Genomic DNA, 6,690 nt, shown 5'->3' on the forward strand with positions numbered 1-6,690 from the left:
TGGTGAACAGAATTGCTTATAAACAGAAGCATTTGTGAACCAAGATAACACTGTTTCTTGGTTATAATTATAACCAACCTGTTGATTTTTAGCATTTTTTTTTCTTTTAAAAGCAAGCATGTGACAGAAAAATAGATGCAGTGCAATTCCAACAGTGACTATCCAGAGCTGATGGAGAGATGACAGGTAAAAGGCGACAAATGCCACCAGACCACACACTCAAACACGAGCCACAAGTCTGGGGCTGGGAGGGAGGACTGATAGCACAGGGCTCAGAGTCCCCACTCTAATCAGATGATTGGTCTTCCCACCACAGCTGCTCTTTGGCCTGAGACCATCTAGGATCTGCCACGAGTCTCTCCTTCTTAGCACAGCCGGGTACAGTGGCCCCAGCAATCTTCCGTGAATAATAGAGAAATTCTTATCACGTGGAAAATTCCAAGGGTTTAAAGCTCCCTGCCAGGAACCAAGACAGAAACCAGACAAATTCATTCTTGTGCAGCACTAGAAGTCATAGTCTGTTCATTGTTCTCATCATTAGTTTGAGACCCTTGCACTTCATTTTACCCAACAAAAAAACATAATATTTCATGTCTACCCCACTGACTTTAAAAAAAAGCCATTCCTTATAGAAAGTAGAGCATTGACAGGATGAATTTTAGGTTCCCAGGAGCAGGGCACAGACAAAACTCCTGTAATTCTGGGTTTACCTCAAAGGTAAAGCTGTTGTCTCTAGACTTGAACTTTGTGGCAAGCATTCAACTACCATTGATGCTTTAATATCCCCCAAGGGGAAGAAGATCCCACAGTGCTGAAGATTCTCATCCTCTCCAGTGAGTGATGGTCCCAGCAAGTCACATTAGAGAATGGATCACCCCTTCCAGAATCAAAGCTGCCCATGATCTCCCACTAAGCGGGACCAAAGGGAACACATGTGCCCAGGAAATTCCTAACCTCCACTTCTCTCCTTCAAAGGAAGAAAAAAGGTAAACTAGGTAAGTGTGCACCAATCTTAAGAGCCTGTAAGAGTCATGCAGTCACAAAAATGATTTATCAGGGTTGTTATTTTTTTTTTTTTTAGTTGACAATAAAATGCCAATCCTTTCTTTGGACAGTCATTCCTGAGCTCCTACTCTACAGGCCTACACAGTTCCCAGCTAGAGATCCACCTTGTACATCTCACAATGAAATGAGGGACCATTAAAGCCAACAACAACAACAACAAAAAGATGCAATGAGGGGTAGGAAGGCAAACTAGGCAAGATGTGGGGTGACATGTGAAGGAGCATTTAGTCCTTTAGAAATGGTGGCCAGGGAAGGGCTCCAGGCTAGGGTGACAGCGAGGCAGAACCAAAGGTGAAGAGGGAGCAAGTTGTTCACGCACTGGGGAGGAAGAAACCCCAGTACCAAGACCCCCAGAAGCAAGGTTGGGCCTGTACAGGAACAAGGACTCCAGAAGGCTGGGTGGAGACTGACGGCCCAGAGATCAGGTCAGAGTGCCCTGCGGAACTGAATCCTACTTCACCATCAGGAAACAGAGTACTAACCTTACTTTGGCATGATCAAGCATTCCCTGTCCCCCTTTTATAGTGGAATGATTGCATAAAGTCTGGAAAAATATGAATGTAACTTCAAAAGAAGACAGAAAAGACAACTGTTGATCAAACAACAACAAAAAGACCCCTTCAGAAGGCAATTTCCAACCCTTCATTCAGGGGCTCATTCACAAAACCCCAATGATCCAAAAGCACATACCTCTCATTCTCCATCCCTCCTACTAGACAGCAAGTCTGAGTTTATCTTGAATCACAGCACATCTTCCCAGGCAATGACCACAATCTCCTCCTCCATGGTCTCTAAATTAATCTGAATGTGGAATAAAATTCTCAAAAGCTTTTTGGTTTTGATTCTTCTCCATGAAATCTTTTTTTGTTTTAAAGACAGGGTCTCATATGTATTTCAGGCTGGCCTTGAACACACTATGCAGCTCAGGCTGGCCTTGAACTTGTGGCGATCCTCCTGACTCAGACTCCCAAATGCTGGGATTACAGGCATGTGCCACCATGCCTGGCTCTTCTGTATAAAACCTTGACTGCCTCCAACTCTGCTTACCTTGGCTGTTTCCATCACTGAGTATGTCAGACAACCTGGTAAAGCACCCAGACCATCTTCCCAGGTCTCATATGACAGACAGTCTTAACAAACCCTCCAGCCTTGGAGCAGCGCACACTGTAGCAAAGTAAAACCCACAGAAGCCAAATCAAAAGGAACAACCAAAAGCAACCTGTACTTTACTTGGGTGTGGGGATGGGGGCTAGTGCTTATTTTCATTTGGTGTATCGCTCATGACTAAAAATGCAAACTACAGCAAAGAAACTCAAAGTCAAACAGTAAAACACTGCAAATTCTTACAGCTGCACATATTAAGATATTCTATTTTTTAGCTATGACATTTTAAACCACCCACTTCTCTCTTACGGTTTATCTACCATCAGAAGCTTTCAATAAAACTTTGTAGCAAACTGTGATCTAATAGCCTAACCGTGGAAGGAGAATCACAAGTTTAAGGTCCTTTAACTTACCTTAGTTTCCTTGTTTTTAAAATAAAAAACTCCTCTTCCTCATGAAGCTGACCTCACTGACTTACTGCATGGCAACACACTGCTAACAATTCTGCAAGAGCTTCTTCCCAACAGGAAGGGAAGGAGGTTAAAATTAAAAACCTAAGTACCCTTTAAATCAGTCAGAACCACCTGAAAAGGGGACAGTTCAAGGGATCAAAGGGTCTGATGTGTGTGAATTCAGCGTCTCCAGCGTAGCTTGATGCTTTCTTCCTAAATTCAGAGCGGCAAACAGGTCATGGCCATCCAGGAATGAAGCAGCAAAGTAAAAAAAGGTTACTGCCACAGACTAAGTTTTCATAAATGTTTTGATTCTGCTCTGCTCTATTATGATCTAAAAATATTCCTGCATGCCCTTGGATACACTCTTACGAAAAGAATGAATGTGAAGTTTGATTAGAAATAGAAATTCATCAGAAATCTAAATGTACTTGAAAGAACACTTCATTTTTATCAGGGCTTGGCCAGCAAAACATAATCACCAGGAATGATCCAGAAGAAAAGGATTTGCTGTACAGCACTGATTTTTCACAATGGTGGGAGCCGGTTAGAACTCCTATTAAGTCTGCTTGTGTCTGTAACAGAAGACTCGGGCCAGCAGGGCAGCCACTCCAGCCAGGAGGGAGCAAAGTGAGAATGAGCTGGATGGGTAGGGAGCATGCACTGCTTTCTAGCTGCCTCTGAAGCTCCAACGAGAATGGCTTGCAAAACCTCTGGTTCTCTGCTCCTTCAGAGCCTGACACACCTGTTCCAGCACTGCAGGTGGCTGAAAGCAGGGCCCTGGAGAAGGTGGAGGAGCCACTGTGTACCACCTGCAAGGTAGCCAGGCCTTCTGTAACAATCTATGGTCTACACTGACCCACGTGTATGATCATGGCCACTTACTTCACTTCCACCCTCCAAATCTGAGAAAATGCCTCTGTGGCCAGCCCAAAGGTAGGGTAATCCTGGGAAGAGATTTCCAGGAAACATAATTCTAACTTAGCCACATGAAGTAACACAAATCCATCACATTCTGGTAAACTGTTTTCATCTTTCAGTAGCCTGTCCCCAAAACTGGTAAAAGTAGATGCTCTGATAACCCATTTCCTCTTTCCAACTTTGTCTCATTTCCTATGTGAGAACGACTGTGATTAGCGTCTTTACTCCATGAGCAGGCACCAGCACTGCTCAGCAAAAGCATTATTCTATCCATTATGTTTATTCCTAAGGGACATTCTAGCTCTCAGTATTTGTGACATACATCCCTGAGTCAGAGGTGATGAACTTACTTTTAACAAAGGAAATAAAGTTTGGCTTTCACACTGGGAAAGACCCCTGGCAGGAGGACAAAATTATAAGCTACGGAATGGAAAAAAGTTATTTGCCAACCACATACTTGACAAAGGACATGTGCTTAGACTGAATAAAGATCTTCAAAACTCAACATTATTTAAAAATCCACTTAGAAAATAGACAAATGACACAAAGTCACATTTAACAGAGACTCTAGGAGCACAAATCAACACACAAAAATATGTTTAACATCATCAGCCACTAGGGAAATATCTACGTGTAATGTGATTCTACCACACAACCGTCAGCATGGCTATCGGACAGCAACAGCAGCTGTGGCAGCACATTCATGGAATCCCGATACTAAAAGGAGGACCACGAGTCTAAAGCCAGCTTGAGCAATAGAGAATCTGTATCAAAAATAAAGAAAATAAAAAGGGGTGGGAAGGTAGCACAGCATAAGGTCCTGGGTTCATAATCCTCAGCCAAAAAAAGAAAAACCAGGAATGATATCAAGTGCTGACAAAAAAGCACAGAAACTGGATTAGTCCTACACTGCTGGTAGGAACTTCTGAAAAACAGTTTTGCAGTTGCATAAACATGCAGCCACTATATGGTCCAGCAACTACTTCTAGGCATTTTCCCTAAAGAAATAAACATGTACAAGCAAATGAATGTTTATAGCAGGTTTATTTAATAACCATACACAGGAAGCAATGCAGATATACTTATCACAGTGACTGTTTAAGCAAAGTGTGATATATGGTAAGTGTGTGTGTGCGCACACACATGCACACGCCCGCACACACACACACACACACACATACACACGCAAACAATGGAATACTACTCAGCAATAAAAAGGAACAAACTATTCACACATGAACAATTTGAATTAAACTCCAGATACATGCCAAATGAAAAAAAGCCAGTATCAATACAGTACACACTACATGGTTTCACGTATACATCATTAAAAAGACAACATTATAGGGCCAGGGATTTAGCTCAGTGGTTCCACCACCTGCCTCACAAGCGCAAGGACCTGAGTTTGATCCTTGGTACCAAAAAAAAAAAAGGAAAAAAGACAACATTATAGAGACAGAGCATTTGTGTTGTTATAGATTAGGGTGAAGGTTCATGGATAGGCAATGATGGATGGGAAATACGGATGCTGTCTTAGGGAAGCAGGAGGTACCCTTGAGAGGGAACTGTTCCATCTTTTGACTATGAGGTAGTCACAGAAATCTACGTGCAATAGAAGTGAGCACATACTTACCGAGATCATAAAAAGTGTATGTGAAAAACCAATGAGATCCGAATAAAAACACGAGCAGTCTGTATCAGTATCAGTTTCCTGGTCTTAATATTATACTGCAGCTATGTGAAATGTTACCACTAGTGGAAAGTGGATAAGGTTTCTATATTATCATTCTCAACTGCACAGGAACGTGCAATTCTCACAAGAGGGGTTCTGCAAAGAGTTTGAAGTTTCAAAGGTTTTTGCTCATATAAGCCTTATTTAAGACCCAGCTCAAACAGACTGCATAAGTTTGAAGGGCCACTTGAATTCTTTTCAACTGCTTCAAATAAAATCACGAAGACACATCTATGGAAAGGAGTGCACACTGGGCAGGTAATAGATGAGATTTCATCCTTCCTCACACATTCTTAAGGCCAGGCGGGTCTGAACCCACCCCTGTCCCCCAGCCCTCGGCCACCGCACGAGAAGGCACGGTTTCCCTAGGGTGACAGGGCATACATGCTGTCTGATCCTAAGCAAGTCAGTGCAGGCAAACACAGAAGAACTACAGACCACAGGGGCCTTTCCAAGGAGGGCTGCATTGCTCCCTAGATTTGCAACTCAATCTTCTGAGGAAAAGATAAAGTTTCTCTTTCACAGCAAGTAATATCAAAAGAGCCAGGCCTTTCAGAGTCAAGGTGCTTTGCACAAGCATGGATTACTGCAAATGAAGAGCTCCCTCGCGCCTCCCCGCTTACCAATCCCCTGCTATTTTCCCACTTCACTGTTGACTTTACCTCCTTCCTCTCTCCATCCCTCTCTCCTCTGTCCAGTCACCTCTATAATGACCTTAATGCTCTGGGACCAGTGCACCCGGGGACTGTGGTGAGTCTAGCATACTTCACGTGGTGAACTCCCAGGCTTTCACCCACAGTCCTCATGTGATCAATGAAAATTTAGGTCCATCTAGATAGACAACATTTATATTTATGCGAAGGGCACATTAAGAACCATTTAGAAAACTGGAAGTTAGAAACCTGTAGAACTCTTCCAGAGGACAAAGGTCTATATTCTCTTCAGAGTTGAATGTGTCATTTTCTCACCCTCTTTCAAACATGGTTAAACTTTAAGGGGAAGAATTAAGTCAAAGTCCCACGGATCTTTGCCAACTGCCATGGTTTCCTCTTCTAAATCAAGAGCCACTTGTCAAGGAACGGGCCAGAAGGACGGCCGACCCCTTCTCCAATAAGGATCACCATAACCCCGAGCTCCTACACCCCCGTTCCAAAGAACAGAAACGCAGCCGATAATCCCGAGCCCGTATCAATCACTTGGCCAGTTCCGTGCTGCGCAGCACTGCCCAGGTAAAGGCTGAGCCCAACAAGAGGGACCGGGCTGAGACAGAACTGCACCCCGGCCCCCGGATTTCCCTCCGGACAGGAGGACGCCCCCCACCACCAAAGCCGGGTGCTCTCGGTTCCCCTCACGCTTCTCACACTAGAAATGCTGAATCACGATTCCGGGGTGTAAGGGGGAAACTCTCTCCGCCGG

General features: G+C 43.8%; 1 long non-coding RNA gene across 1 annotated transcript in view; it reads left to right on the plus strand.

The window, feature by feature from the left end:
* The first annotated feature begins 6,288 nt into the window (after positions 1-6,288).
* LOC104865460 overlaps positions 6,289-6,690 on the plus strand; it is a 27,512-nt gene continuing 27,110 nt past the window's right edge. The window contains exon 1 of the long non-coding RNA XR_781162.2: positions 6,289-6,503. This is a non-coding gene — a long non-coding RNA (uncharacterized LOC104865460). The remainder of the gene's footprint in view (positions 6,504-6,690) is intronic.

This window comes from Fukomys damarensis, unplaced genomic scaffold (assembly GCF_012274545.1).
Source record: "Fukomys damarensis isolate Sample0158 unplaced genomic scaffold, DMR_v1.0_HiC HiC_scaffold_15, whole genome shotgun sequence".
In the NCBI taxonomy this organism is placed as follows: Eukaryota; Metazoa; Chordata; class Mammalia; order Rodentia; family Bathyergidae; genus Fukomys; species Fukomys damarensis.